At 39.6% G+C, this 16,525-nt stretch overlaps 1 protein-coding gene across 2 annotated transcripts in view; it reads left to right on the top strand.

Annotated features, from left to right (window-relative positions):
* Nucleotides 1–16,525, top strand: part of PRKN (parkin RBR E3 ubiquitin protein ligase) — a gene marked incomplete at its 3' end in the record, with an annotated part of 1,266,888 nt that overhangs the window by 796,463 nt on the left and 453,900 nt on the right. The gene's annotated exons all lie outside the window — the stretch shown is intronic.

The raw sequence follows: 16,525 nt of genomic DNA, 5'->3' as shown, positions 1-16,525 counted from the left end.
CTTTGTGAAGACAAACATTCATTCAGTTCATAGTATTTCATATGTATTTGCATCCTTGAGTAAAATATGTTATAAAACATCTTGTTAGAAATTATATTGCTGAGTCAAATAATAAATGCACTGCATTTTTATAAACACTGATAAATTGCTCCCAGCAAGCAGTACATGAGAATACTAGCTCTGTATCATCTCCACTCTGTTAATTGTTCAGCTTTTAAATATGTTCCAATCCAGTAGACAAATAATGGAATCTCATTGCATTTTTTAAAAAATTAATAGAGCTTGAACATCTTTCGAAAGATTATTGACCACTTATATTTTGGTCCTTTGAATTACTTAAATCTTTTTGTTTATTTTTGTATTGAGTTATTTGTCATTTTTCTAATTGATTTTAAGATCTTTTTATATATTTAGGAAACTAGTCTTGCGATATATATTGCTTGTACTCTTCCCAGTTTGCTGTTTGACTACTGGAGTGTTCCAGTTACCTACTGCTTCGTGAGAAATTATCCCATGTCTTTAAAAAAAACGAATTTTACTTCTCAAAATTCTAAGGGTTGTGCATTTGGACAGAGCACAGTGAGGATAGTGTGATTCTCTGTGTGATACCACACCTAGCTAAGAAGTTAAGGTGGCTGGTGGCTGGCTGGAATGGCTTGACCAGGGTCATAGTTCTGGGACCTTGTGTCAGCTAAGTGTCTTGGGTTTCCTCAATGTAGATAGACATAGGGCTGTCCTTCCCACGTAGCCCCTCCACAAGATCTCTAAATCTGGTATCTCCTGCAGAGTAGCTGGACTTCTAACTTAGCAGCTCAGGACTTCCAAGAGTGCAAAGGCAGGAGCTTTGTTCTGAAACGTCTATCACATCCTGTTGGTTAGAACAGGTTATACACCCTGCCCAGATTCAAGAGGAGGGAGCTCTACAAGCGCAGCTTTCTACAAGGCATGGGGTTTTTTGGCGACCACCAATATAGCAGACTACCAGAAGGGATTTGGGGTGTTTTTTTGGTTTGTTAGTTTTATTGTCATGGGAAATTTCAAAATCTTTTCTTGGTAGTCAGATACTACTTCTTTAAGGCTTCTGGTTTTAGTGCCACCTTAGAAAGGATTGCACTATTCCAAAACTACAAAACTTTCATTCATTGTTTCTTTTAATACTTTCAGTGCTTTGATTTTTTTCACATTTAAATTTTTGTCTCATCTAGATTCGCTTTATTTTTAAAGATGAAATGGAGATATGAATTAGACTATTTTTTGTTTATTTCAGTGCTGTCTATGGAATAATCCTTCATTTCCCACTGAGTTGAAGCAGCATCTTTATTATATACTAAATTCCAATATTGATGTGTATTTATTGCCAAACTCTTTATTTGCTACTCTTCCTGAATTTCCCTACATCAGCAATAATGCCACACTGTTGTGAATGGTAGATTTTTTCAATGTTTTGAAATACATGGAAAACAGAGAGACATTTTCCAGGGTTGGGTGACATGAGATGGACAGAGGAAGCTCTTGCAAGAGGTGAGACATCTAGCTGGGTGCAGCAGCTCAGAAAGAGAAATGGCTAAGAAAACACAACCCCTGGCCTCACCACTTCCTTTTCTATAGAATACGGGAAGGAGATTTAAGCCTTCTTTTAGATACTAAAATAAAACATGACCAAGGAGACTATATGACTGTGTTCATCAGAATTATTTTTGGTGGGTACAACTAAAATCACTCTATCTGATGGTCCCACTCTATCAGCAGTTCCCAGCTGTGGACTTGTGTCAGCTGTATGTCATGGGTGACTCCTTCACTCCTCACTAGGGCAGTCTAGGTAGGATGGGATGGGATGGGACAGGCTCATGGGTCACAGGTCTTGGCTTCTTCTCTAGGACTGCCCTTACCTGTTTTCCCTCATCTTCTGGTTCCTTCAGAAAATGGGGCAAATGAAAAGAAATGTTCTCCTGAGTTAGAGAAAGTTAATTTTATATATGTATGTGTTTATAGATCACACCCCACACAAAGTTATTATAATATTATTGACTATATTCCCTGTGCTGTACGTTATATCCCTGTGACTTATTTATTTTATAACTGGTGTACAATCTATAAAAATATCAAATCACTATGCTGTACACCTGAAACTAATATAATATTGTAAGTCAACTGAACTTACATAAAATTTGCTTTGAAGTACATGATTTTACTGCTGCATGAATAGTTGCAAAGTATTATTGGTACTGATTTCTTCACTGAAAATAGCTCCTTATAGCAGTACCAATCTATATTATTAATGTACAGAAAAGATTATTTAAATATTTCACAATTGCCAAGGAAATACTGGCATCTATAACCATGATAAAAGTCATTAAAGCACTGAATCATTCTTTCATTAATTCACTTACCAAGTAGTTATGATATGTTCCCTCTATTACAGAGTATGTATAGAAATGTATGACCACAGAGGCAGGATCTCCTCTGGTCAGGTAAAACCTGCTTTTAGGGAGGAAAAATGTTCATACTTTTTTCAGCAAGTGAGAGTCATCCCGTGTCCTGAAAGCTTAGGAAGGGTTCTGATCAGAACCACCCTGCAATCATGCTAAATTTCATATGTCCAAATTATAGAACTGCTACTTCTTTCTTTGAAAAGAGCTCTACTGATTTTTGCGATAATTACATAAAAATCTGGATTTTAAATTAAACTCTTAGATTTTTAAAAATCACTTCAGGCAGAAGAAGGATGTAGTAAAATGTGGAATAAAATATTTTTAACCTCTGCCAAAATAATTTCATACCATTTTACTGTACTTCTGTCATCAAATAGAATTCACTAAATCTCCAGAGTACAATTTACTTGTCAAATAGCAGGAGATGCTTTAGAAGGTTTAGAAGATAGGACTGTGCTGTAAGTAACTGACAGTGTGGGAGGAGAGAGAAGGAACACAGAGAAGAATTTGCAGTGGACGACATAGGCTGTGTAAACAAGGTACTGACTGTGGATCCAGCAGATTCTCTGAGACCAAGACTCCTCTAGGTGTGGTATGTGCACCTGTGATCAGACCCCAAGACTCTCACTTGCTCTACTGGTTCTTGGTGATTCAGAGTTAAATTGATTAAATACTGTTGTTCACACATATTTCACAAATTATGAATTTTGTGTTTCAGTTTCATAGAAAATCCTTTATGTTCTTAAAGTTATCTGTGCTAAAAGGCCCATTGTGGTCTTAACCTCAGGAAATACGCAGAACTGTGCAGACAGGCCTGGCTCACGTTCCATGTCACTTACATGTTCCATGTCACTTACTTATTGTTTATGTTTATTCTACCATTGTCCTTTCCTGTATCTCCAATGTACACATATAAAAATAAGTCAATGGTACAATGTTTTATTTTAAGCACTAAAGTAAAGATGAAAATATGAAAATAAATTCTATAATTTAGAATAACTTAGCAAATATAAATTGTGAACAAAATTTCAGTACAAATGTAGACTTACGTGTCTGTATGTGTAAGGATTAGACATCTGCAAGTGTGGTTATTTTGCAGAAATGATTTTTAAGTGTATATAGTAGTAACAATGTTAATTACCTTAACAATGAATAATCCATGCAACACTTGTCTTCTGTTATCTTTTTTTTTCAAATAGTGGCAAAGCCATTGAAGCTTTTGCCTCATTTTTAGTCAAAGCACACTGAAGTTTCTGTTAAACTACTGAAATTGTTCAAAAACCAGCACAAATAATGCACTCCAAAATGAAGTAAAGCAGTTTAGTCTCTAAAGGCAAAAAAAAAGAACAAAACCATAGAAATTTTACTTAAAATTACACTCCTCAGAGAGAAACTGAATATAACTCACACTGTTCCCTAGAAGGTTATAAAATCAATCACAAAATTAATAGCAAAAGAAGCTCTTGGAAATAGCATTTATCATCTGACCAAGAGCAATCAAAATGGAGCCTCAGAGTAGTGTCTTCCTCTTGCCCTTGGGTAGGATCCAGCCTATCTCCTTGAGAGGTCTCCGACCTACAGCAAAGTGAAGCTGGCTGACTCCAAAGTGCTACCCACACACACACACCGAAGTCCACTGATGCTGATGCTAGAGTCCAGGAAATGCTGTCAACATTTGGAGGAGGATTCACTTTCAACATGGAATCCTACCCATGTTTTTATTAAGTGTATAAGTCTACTAGTCAAGGTTCTTCAGCGAATCTCTCTCTCTCTCTATATATATAGATAGATACATACATATATGTGTGTATATATATATATATATATATATATATATATATATATATATACACACACACACTAGGGAGAGATTGATTTCTTGGGAGGAATTGGCTCACACAATTACAGAGGTCCAGAAGCCCCATGACCTGCCATCTGCAAGCTGGGGACCCAGACTTGCCAATGGTGTAATTCCAGTCTGAGTACAAAGGCCTGAGAACCAGGGGAGCCGCTGGTATAAATCTTAGATCAAGGGCAAGAGAAAACTGATGTCCCAGATCAGACAGGTAGGCAGGAAGACAAAAAGGGACAGATTCTGCCATCCTCCACCTTTTTATTCTATTCAGTCCCTCAACAGATTGGATGAGGCCCACCAGCATTGGAGAGGGCAACATGCTTTATCTAGTCCAAAGATGCAAATGTCAGTCTCAACCAGAAACATCCTCACAGGTACACCCAGACACAGTGGTTAATCTGGGTGCCCAGCCAGGTTGATACATAAAATTAACCATCCTAGTAAGCAAGTAAAGACATATGCAGATGAGAAGAATCCAGAAATTTTTACCTCCCATGCAGCTTTTCTGAAAATATTTATTATGTGATCTAGACTCCAACAAAGACAAGGAAATCAACAACAAAAAAAGCACAGGCAATTCAGAGGAAATAAAAAGAATTACTAGAGGAGAAAAAAATGACCTAAAAATCTATTCCTAAAGAAATAAAGTTGAGACCCAAGGTAAAGGAAGATAGGGTATTCAGTAAGAAAATTCCAGAAAGACATCTTGGTGGCAGACCTGAAAAGGAAGGAGTTCTTTTAGAACAATCAATTAATGAAACGGTAAAAGAGCTAGAAGAGCTTAGTGTTCAGACAGAGAAGACATGTTTATTCTGTCAACAAGAAGAAAGAAAGGCAATTTGACACTCAAGGAGAAGTTTGTAGCAGAAAACTATCCATGTATAAAGCAAAAAGACAAAAGTAGTTAATTGAGTACAAGAAATAGTAATTCATTTGATGTGAATTTTGGAAACTTCCTCCTTTGAATGACCCATGTTTCGTAACATAGGAGTGGGACTCCTCCTTAAATTCCAACCAGAGAATACAATTGGCATAAATTTAGTATTATGAATGTGTTTATTTAACTTAATTTCCAGAATATACCTTTAGGCAAAGCATGGAAGATATAACCATTTCAGAACAAAAGGTAAATGTTACAGATCTTGAAAATATAAAAATAATGGTGGAGCTGAAGAAACCTCAGAAGTGAGGGGGAAGGGATGGAGACACCACACAGACCCTCATTTCTTCATTTTACATTATGGATGGTGAGGATAGGACCAAGTTACTGGGTCAGGAGGTAGATAAGTCTTAAAAATCAACATATGTTCGCAACTAAGACCCGGTGCAACCAAATAAATAAATATAAATAAATAAATATTTTTTAATTAAAAAATCAACATATGTTTAAGGTAAAGCATCAGTCAATGTAAGAGTTGAAAATAAAAATGATAACTAACAACTGGGGTGGGAAGAAATCAGTAGTGGAGAGTCATCCCCTTGGGGACGTTTAGCCTCTGCTGCTCTGATCTGATCTTCGTTCTCACCCCCTCAGCCCTCCTGTTCCTTTGCCCTTGTCCTCCAGACCTTAGAGTCTGTCATCAGGAAGTTCTCTGTATCCTTCATCTCTGCACATCCCTTCCCTCCTTACCTCTCTAAGCAAGTCAAGCTGTGTAATTCTGAGGCAAATGATTGGTCAGCTCTTTTGACCACAAATCTAAGCTACGATATTCAGTCGGCCTTACTAGCAACAGAATATAAGTTCACGTTCCCTGTCTTACCCTTTTTTTCTGTCTCTAAATTGATTAGCAGCTCAACAAATAAGGCTGAACATTCATTCACCCTCAAAACCACATGACCCTCAGAGGCTGCAGGGAAGCCCACGGCTGTTCGCTGTCAGCTGGGAAACCAGCTACTGCACTTGCCTCTTTGACTCAGTACACCTTGACTTCTGTTTCCTTCAACAGGCCAAAGTTTTCACTTTCTTGACTCAGCCAGCGTCCATCCAGTGGTGCTGACAAAGGTTTAAGGATCAGATCTCCGAGGAAAATAGCCTCCTCACCCATTACCTTGTCTCATCATACCTGCCCTGCTTCATCTCCACTTTAATCTCTTCAGAACTGCTGAGTGGATTTTCCTTCCTACTCACAACCCACTTAAGAGTTAACCCAGTTAAGAGTTTCCAGCCTCTTAAGTGTACTCGTTCAGTTTCCACCAACTAAGCTGCCTAAATGCCTTCCAGGGGTCTTCCACGTTCCTTCACCTGTAACTCTTGCTTGTCCTTCGGTGCTTAGATTCTCCAGAAGGCCTTTCCTCACACCCTGTCCCTTGTCCCCACTGTGCCCTTACTCATTCATTTATTTGCTCATCTATTTATTCAGTTATTTGCTTAACAAATATTCATTGAGGCACAAGTAGGCACCACAACCAACTACAGGTGGGGAAGAGCATGAGGAAAGATTAGCTGGGCAATCTCATTAACCTCAGAAGCTGAACTGGGAACTTGGGTCTCCAGGTAATGCAGCAGTTTTGTGTTGTGGACTCTCAGCGTTATTAATATCCTCAGTGCAGGCAGGTCAGGCCACAATTAGCAAGCTCCAGCTTCATGAGACCAGTGTTGCAGAGTGTATTCATTTTCTTTTGCCAGCCACTCAGCTCTCTCTCTTGCTGACTCCAAGTCAGTGGGAAAAAGAGAAAAATTGCCTGGCTCAGTAAAGTTGGAAGGAGGTTTGATCAAGGTGTTTAATAACTAGGGTTGGAATTCAATTTTGAATTTTCCTGCTGTGGCAGTTAAATGTGAGCCTTTGTATTTCCATTTCTCTTTTATTCCTCTCAGCTTTATTTTTACTAAAAAATTTCCCACTGGTCATGAAGGCAGCTAAATGTAAAAAAAAAAAAAAAAAAAAAAAATCAATAAAAAAAATTTTTTAAAGTACCAAACAAGTGTTGTATAAAATATCATGGTTTGGGCTTCCCTGGTGGCGCAGTGGTTGAGAGTCCGCCTGCTGATGCAGGGGACACGGGTTCGTGCCCCGGTCCGGGAGGATCCCACATGCCGTAGAGCGGCTGGGCCCGTGAGCCATGGCCGCTGAGCCTGCGCGTCCGGAGCCTGTGCTCCGCAACGGGAGAGGCCACAACAGTGAGAGGCCCGCGTACCGCAAAAAAAAAAAAAAAAAAAAAAAATCATGGTTATAGCATAGAGTGACGTGTGAACCTCTGAGATAACATCTACTACCGCCTCACAATTTAAACTTACTTCAAATTCACCATTTTAAAGGCTTGGTGTAATGAGCACATCATTAGATTTGGGGGCAGAACAAAATAATGTCAGCATTATGGGGCTTCACTGGTGGCGCAGTGGTTAAGAATCCGCCTGCCAACGCAGGGGACACGGGTTCGAGCCCTGGTCCAGGAAGATCCCACATGCTGTGGAGCAACTAAGCCCATGCGCCACAACTACTGAGCCTGCCCTCTAGAGCCTGTGAGCCACAACTACTGAGCCTGTGTGCCACAACTACTGAAGCCCACATGCCTAGAGCCCGTGCTCTGCAACAAGAGAAGCCACCGCAATGAGAAGCCTGCACATCACAACGAAGAGTAGCCCCTGTTTGCTGCAACTAAAGAAACCCTGTGCACAGCAACGAAGATGCAACGCAGCCAAAAATAAAATAAAATAAATAAATTTTAAAAATAATAATGTCAGCATTAAATGAATAGAGTTATAAATAACGAGCTATGTTTAACCAATATTACAATCATTTTAATGCTTGTAAATAATAATTAGAAAATGATTAAAACAATATAGGAAGATACACATTGACAGTGATGTGCTCATAAGCACATGCAAGAGATCACTAAGAACTGTGACCATTTGGAAGGGTGATTTGAAAAGGTTTCATGCAGAAAGCCTAATTTCACTTGGAATATAAAAATGGAAAGAATTTCAAGGGTGAAGATATTGAGAAGAGCATGTTCCAGATACAGAGAAATACATGAGCAAAGAAAGATTTGGAAGAAGAAAGTATTTGAGATGAGCTAAGGTCCAGGCAAAGCACAAGTAAGAAATGAGTCTTGGAAAGGAAGGCAGGCGCCATATTGAGCATAGCTTTGGATCTCATCCTGATGGGTTGGTTGCAGTTTAGAAGGAAATGGAACTCCATTGAAATTTTTGAGAAAGTATAAATGTTCTTACAGCTATGACTGAGGAAGATTAATATTTTAGTCACTTGTAGTCTGAATTAGAGTTAAGCAAGATAGGTAGAATACCATAGTGTTCTAAGAAAGCAGTAAGATTGAATGGGAACAGTGACTGATTGAAGGGAAGGGGTAGATGAGAAAGCCACTGAAGGCAGTGGCCACCAGAAGATTTCCAACCACCTGATGGTAGGGCTGATGGTGAGGAGAGGTTTACCGGGTGAATAGTACAGCTAATGAATAGAGCTGGTGGTATGACAAGTGCCTCCAGGGTTTAGAACTTTCCATCTGAGAGTATAGTAAAAACCCCTCCTTTTAGAACATAAAAGCAGCGGCGTGCTGGGCTTAGCCAGGATGGCAGTGGGCTCCACGACAAAGATGGCTTTGACTCAATATGCTTGTTCATTCAAAACGAATTTATTGTGTTCTTCTTTGTGCCAAGCAGTGTGCTAAAAAGTTGGCCAATGCAGAGATGACTTACACAGTTCTTTCTAGGAGAGCACAAACAGCTTTGAGGAGAAAGGCATGAGGTGTCCTGAGAAGTCTCAGAATAAGCACAGTAGCAGAATCAGAAAGACCTGGATCCTTTTGAACTCCAAATCATTATTTCTTACTTGCCCTGTGACCATGGTTGGTCATGGTCGTGATTGTAGTCATACTTCTGTTGAGTTATTGTTCACTGAGCACCAAGCTATGTGTGTTAAAGATATCTTATTATTTAGTCCTCACAGAACCTGCTGACTACATAGTATGTATTTCATAAATGGAAACTGGGGCTCAACCAAGATCAGTGACTTGCCCAAGGTCACACACGTGGTAAGCCCCTATTCCTTCGACAGTGAAACAGATAATCTTATGAGGATGCAGACAGTATATGAGGTTTAAGCCCAGTATCTATTTTAAACCATATCCTCTTTATTATCAACGTAATGCATCTGTGGGATATTTTGCTTCCTAATGAGAACAAAGCCAAATGTACAACATGGGGTATAAACCAGTGACCAAACCTCATAAGTTCTGTGCTTTGACTGACTAAGCCAGTCATTGATGCAGTAGTACAGTTTTGTATTTGCTCTGCTTTCAGGTTACTTAATAAAATCCCAGTGATTGAGACTAGCTATAACTTTGCTTGACAGAGCTTACTGAAAGCAGCTTTTGATTTAACACTATAAAAGGGGAATATAGAAAAAATTCCTCATTAAGCACATTTAAAATAAATTGTTGGTTTCTGTCATTAGATATGTTCTCTAGAGCCTTTAACTAATGACCAGTTTCATCACAATAAATTACCATTATTTTAAGAATAGTAAGAGAAAAGCACTTAGAAAAGATGAGGATTTATAATAACAACGTTGGAGATTGTTTGCCTTATTTCAAACTTCAGAATGTTTGCTCCTTTACTGGATATAGTTAGAGGTCATCCAAGAGTCTATTGGGATATACAGAAAGTATATTGGGAATTTGTAAACCATCCACTTCCAAGAAGACTACACAAGAATATTTGTAAGAAATCTAAATAAGGACAAAACAAGGACATTGCTCTTAAAAGCCTGCGATGGCATCAATCTCTCAAGGTTTAACAGTGCTCTTAACCTACATATTTGCTTTTTTTGAAAACAGCCAGTTCTCTCTATTAAGAGCTATAATTAGATCTAACTGTTTTCTCCATAGGTGGCTCACACACTTTAAGGTTTTGACCTCTGAAAACCCCAGATTATGTCGGAGTAAAAATGTCTCTGTCTCTTCCCCTGCAGATGCGCATGCCCTGCCCTAAGCCATCAGGTGGTTTGGCTGCAATTTGGAGTCCTTGAGAATTCAGTAGGAATATCTTAGTGCTTAGATGTGTTGGGCAAAGGGGCTGATTCTTGGAGGACATTCTGAGAGCAAGCTTTCCGTAGTTTCTGAAGAATTACTCAAGCTCCTAAGACCTCGAAGCCTCATGTTTAGGAGAATAGGTATCCAGCAAAATAACCCTAGTTCTTATCTTTGATATCCAATTTTCACTCATACCCAGAGCAATAGGAAATTGGAGGAAGTAAACAGAAACTGGCAGTGTTCACTGGTGTCTTAGCTTTAACCTATTATTACAAAAAGTGCTTTTTGGTTTTAAAAGAAAAGTCACTTTTCTAGTAAGATTGTTTTGAACAGCTCAAGCTGTGCCTGGTGTTTCCTCAGGCATCCATGAACTCAGTTGTGATACTGTCAACAAAAGAGAAACAGCAAAGCAAATGCTGAGCTGTGGCCCTCCTGGGACCACCACCATTCCACCGTCTCCCCTTGTTTTTAAACATGGCTGAGTTCTGACTTGGTGCAGCCGTAAAACTCTCCCAGTAGCATTTTAGAGGCTTTTAAAAGAATGCCCCTCACAATATGTCCTATTACAGTGGTGATTGTTGTTGTTATTTCTTACTTTGTAGCAAGAGTGAAATCTCCTTTGGGATATATATTGAGAATGGATTGAAACATACCCACCATAGATCATAGATGTCACTTCATTTTCTGCCGTAAAGGCAAGTTCTGACTGCCGTCTGCTTTCCTGGTTGGCAGTGTCCTCTTCTGAAAGAAGTGATTGTTCTAAGATCCTGGAGACAGAGAGGTGGAGAATGGAGTTGAGTTTGGAGTGAATGGAGTGAAATAACTTGACGGGAAGTAAAAGCTCTACTAGAAAACTGAAGTGATGATGTCCCTGCTGTCTTGTAGATCCACTCACTGGGATTTAGAGTTAGGTTCCCCAAATGAATCAGCAGTGCTTAGAACAAAATAAGACAGACTTCTGGGGAAGTCCCTGAGAGGGATTTATGTTCAGGGTGCAGACACCTAGGAGGAAAGTTGGCGGGGGTTGGGGGGAGTCACTGGGTCTCTCTACTCATCTCTGTTAGGACCACATTAAATTTGAGAGTGCACCGGCCCTTCCACAGCATCTCCCCGGGGTTTACATGCACCTGTGGACACACTTCATCATCAGCATGTGAGCCTCTGACTCAGCGTACTTTTCCCAATGTGTAACATACATAAATTGCTGTATTTGGACCCCATTTACTCCTTTCTCGCCCAAAACAAAGCTATATGATTGTATATTTTTATCACTTGTAAAAATCTCACCATGTTTAAGAGTATTTAAAAATAATATGTATGCACCCCTGTTTTTCTTGATCATTTACTCATGGCAATGCAATTAGCATACGTTTTATTTTTATTCCAAATCACTAGGACACAAACTTCTTTTAGGCTTGGTGGAAACGATGCCACAATTTTCCAGGGCTCTGCCACATGCACGCTCAAAAACAAACGCGTTGGGTTCTTCCACTCCATCTTGTTGTCATGTTGTGGCCTCTGCCACTCTTGATTATAACTGCTGCTCTTCTGGGCATCATGGTGTTTTTACTGGTGACCAGCTCAGATGACCCCAGCTTGGGTGTTGGTGATGGCTGCTTCCCGGTTTTCTCACATCATAGCTAAAAGAAGCAAGTTCTAACTCTTACAAGACTTGACCGAATGCTTAGAGATAATAGAAGTAATACAGGAAAGGTAACTAACAGCTACTTCTAGAAGCTATTTGTAACTGCCACCACCTGATCTCAGAATCCCTGCCTATCTCATGCTGGTCTCCAGCTGTGGAAGGCCTGTCCACCCAGTCTCAGTGGACATCTCTAAATACCTCTCCCCCTCCCAGAGTCTAGGCCCCAGTGCTTCCCTGGTCCCAGAGGATGAGGGATTTCTCTCTTTCCTCCTCTGAGGTCCAGCTCACTTGGGATTAACCCATTTTTCCCTTCGGTAATAAACACCAACTTTTACAAAAAGAAACCTAACTTCCAAAGCCTAGATAAAACACAGGGCCGCCTTGTACAGGTGTCTAAGGAGTGCACTGCACAGTGGTGCCCACCTCTACAAGGACATTTGTGGTATAGTCACATGGTTACTTATTTGTGAGCCAGAGGCCACGCTCCCCTGGCCCCCATATCTAGGTGGGATCAAGGGACAAGTTCAGGTGCAGCCCATGGAAAGTGAGTAGAACTGTTACAAGTCCCTTCCTGGTCAGTGCAGCAGGAAGCAGGTGCTACTTCTCCACTCTGCCTTTTCCTTCTGTTGGCTGGGAGCAGAGAACTGAAAACCCAGGGGTTGGTGAAGTCACAAGATGCAAGGAAATTGGGTCCCTGAATCATACTGGGAGGGAAAGCCAGCGGGGTAACCAGAACACTTGTGTGGGACAGTTAGAGAAGGAAGACAAATAAATTTATAATGTTGTAAGGAACTGAAAATCTTGTTTATTTATTAGAGTCATTAGTGTGAGTAGAACTAATTCAGTCTGAAGTGTGTTGATACGTGTTGATATTTATCTGGAACTTCACCTCCATTCAGGGCATTAGAAAAGGCAATGTGTAGGCATTTACCCTAATCACTATAACTTAAAAGCACCCTCTATAGTGGTCTTTGCAGAAAAGAGAAGCCAAAACAAATCCAGGAATCTGTCCCAAGGACAAATTTTAGATTTTTTTTTTTTTGCAGTACGCGGGCCTCTCACTGTTGTGGCCTCTCCCGCCGCAGAGCACAGGCTCTGGACGCGCAGGCTCAGCGGCCATGGCTCACGGGCCCAGCCGCTCCGCGGCATGTGGGATCTTCCCAGACCGGGGCACGAACCCGTGTCCCCTGCATCAGAGGCGGACTCTCAACCACTGCGCCACCAGGGAAGCCCCAAATTATAGTTTTCACTGTAGAATGCAGAAACCCTTTATTTGCAAGTATTCCAGCTTCAAAACAGAAAGTCCAGGGTCTCTCTACATATAACCTTATATATGCAGTAAATCCATACTAGATTCTTCTTTGCCCAATTTTGCTTTGAGTTAAATTATATACTTACTCTTTGCCTTTTAAAAAATGATCTATTTCCCAAACATTTTGAGATTTTTTTTCCCCTAAACATTCTAAATGCTTGACCTTCACCTCAGTTGTGGAACCCCAAAGGCTGGGATATTTGGAAGCTGTATATCATTTACTGAATGCTAAGGGATACCAAGACCCCAGGCTGCCACGTCCAGAATATTGTCTGAGATGGATTTAACTCACCTTCATCCCAAAGGAAAAGAAGAAAGTTGCCAGCTAAGATGAGATTGGCGATGAGAAGAGGGACTCTTTCAGGAATCAATCTGATTTTGAGAAATAGCATCTTAGGAAGAAAAGATAGGAAGTAAGATAAGAAGAGTTTCAGAATACTGTAAAATAAGAGCTGATTTTCATAGGACTCAAATGTATAAATCATCTCATTGCTTTAGAGTCGTACAAGGGAGATGGCAGGATAATAGAATTGGGGATCTGGAGAGCTGTGATGAGAGCTGCTCTGATCCCACAGGCCTAAGTGAGAGGCCTGGGGGTCCCAGCTGCTCTTCAGGCACATGTCATTTTCACATATACACTGATTTATTAAATGTATGATTTTTTTGGTTTAAAAAATTTACTACATTTTATTGTAACCTTCTGTGCAAATAGTGCAAATAAAATGTAAATCCTTTAAAAAGATTTTCAAGGAAATTACAGATAATTGGAAGTTGTACTTTCATCAGCCCTAAACTCTCCTAAGCCTTTTGTACTATTTCCTTAAAGTTCTGAATAGTGGACTCGACGCTTAATGAATGCATTTTCTCAGCACGATTTTTCTTTTAATGGTCTTATAGTTTGACTTGTTTTTTGATGTACAGTTGAATTTAACACGTGTAAATTAGTGTGACTACCACCGTAACCAGGATTCAGAACTCTTCCTCACCCCAAATTCCTGGCGCTCTCCCTTTATAATCATCCCCTGCTGTGCCCCTCACTCCTGGCACTGTTGGTCTGGTCTCCATCCCTGTAGTTGCCTTTTTGAGATTGTTACATGAAGAGAACCGTGTAGGAAGCAACCGTCAAGACTTGCTTCTTGTACTCAGTGTGACGCCTTTGAGATTCATCCACGTTGTTCCGTGTTTGCATAGCTGGTCCCTGTCAGTGCTCAGTAGTGTTCATTGTACACTAATCCCACTGTGTGTGAGCATTTACTCATTAAAGGACACAGTTTGTCTCCAGTTTCTCGCAATTTTGACTATAACTACAGTAAGAATTCATGTACAGGTTTTTGTATGAACATAGGTCCCCATTTCTCTCTTTTTTTCAAAATGTGATCCTTTTGTCCACGCTTCCGTTTTGAAACGTTCTTCTGGGACATTTAAATATCATGCTTCTCTAAGTCTCTGACCTCATCGTTGCTGTGTTGGCTTTTTTTTCTTTTTACCTAGTAATATAATTTTTTTTTTAATTTGCATGCTTCTATTTCTTTTTTTTTTCCCTTGCCAATCTTCAAGTGCAGTTTTTATGCAAATAAATTTGGGTTTGGGTAATTATGTTTAAATTCAGACCTGTGGGTACGGATGTGAATTTTTATCTGCCCAATGTCAACTTCAGAGGCAGGCACAGAATAAGAAACGAACTATAATCATCCACATTTGGGGATGTGCCAGTAAAAACTATGAAGAAGAAATTCAGCAAAGGGATTGAGGAAGCATGAAATCTAAGTTGGATAAGGAGGGAACTAAGAACATGAAGATTAATGGATAATGAAAAGTTGATAGGGTCAATGGATTGAAGGATCTAATGAGGCTGAAGAATTATTCAAGTGAGATTACTGAAAGGATTGATTACTGAGGGTAGGAGATGGTGATCAAAGGATGCTTAGGGATTATGGAGATTATGGGTACAGTTATTGGTAGTGACAGGCCTAAGCCAGAGGTTTTCTGTGCATTAAAATCAACTGGGGAAAAAAAAATGTAAATACAGCTACCCATGCTCCACCCTTAGAAAGGCTAATTCAGTTGGTCCTTGTTGGGGCCACAGCAATTGCTGGAGGTTGAAAACCATTGCTCTGCAGTGTAACCATGAAGAGGAGGACAAAGTAGAGGAGGGTTCAGCCATTTAATGTGAGGAGAAAAAGAGATTGAAGTCAGACTGGGTGAATGTTTTACATGAATGTTGAGGTCACAAAGCACGATAACAAATGTTAATACTGGAAAGTTAGAAAGTAATCTTCATGCCATCTAGGAGGGATGCAAAAAGTTGTAATATGGATGGGCTGAAAGTAAGCTCTGACAGTCAGCTGTCACACTCTGGCATAGAGGAAGACGTCAACTCACAAAAATAATTCCTCCGAATGGAAGGACCATGATGTCGGCTGCCCATTGAGTCACAGTATTAATGTTTGAATCACATTCACTAACTAGGCAAAGATTTTTCTTGAAATATGAGTAATACGTTTCTTCACTGATGTCAAGCAATTTTAGAAGATGGGTCATTATTGCATTTTGAACTAACTAGGTTTAAAACTCACGGAAACCTTTCATTGGAATGATTTTTAAACAATACATTTTAATTCCAAGCATTTTTAAGGGTGAAGATATGACTGTATTTAATAATACTATTTTTTTAAAAGAAAACCATAAAGGAATGAAAACATTTCCAAACCTCTGTTTTCAAAGTGTTCTCGATAAAGCTCAGGTTCCTTTAAAAGAAATAGGGGGAGGTATTTTTGTGCTGCATCTACCCTAAGGAGACAGAGAACTTTATTTTTTTCTAAAATGTCTCCTAGATTGTATTTTTTCTGGTAGCCATGTGATATCACAGAAAAGCCAACCACTATCCCATGGGGCATTTTTATGTAGTTTTTTATATAATTTTTTAAAAAACTTACCTTGCTCAAGATATTGCTCTCAGTTGGAAATTCGGGGTGGGGGTAAAAAAGAAATGTGAATCTACAAATTATAAATCATATAAATGTAAATGGTACCCCCTGAAATTGAACAATGCTTCACCTATACAATCACACATGAAGGCCTGGAAAAGATTAGTAAGTTTGTTATGAGCAAAATGAGGAACTGTAAGTTTCACGATACTTACAAAGTTTGTACTATGAGTTAAATAGTGAAACTCTGCCTGGTACAAATAAGTTTTATGATCACTCCCTATTTCAGCTGAACTACTGGGGGAAAGTCTGCCACATTACGGAAGTCTTGTTTTTACAGAAGAAAGTACATCAATGACACCTGTA

Source organism: Grampus griseus (genome assembly GCF_964374135.1).
Source record: "Grampus griseus genome assembly, chromosome: 13".
Lineage (NCBI taxonomy): Eukaryota > Metazoa > Chordata > Mammalia > Artiodactyla > Delphinidae > Grampus > Grampus griseus.
The sequence above is the reverse complement of the archived record's forward strand: the minus strand, read 5'-3'. Positions and strand labels throughout refer to the sequence as shown.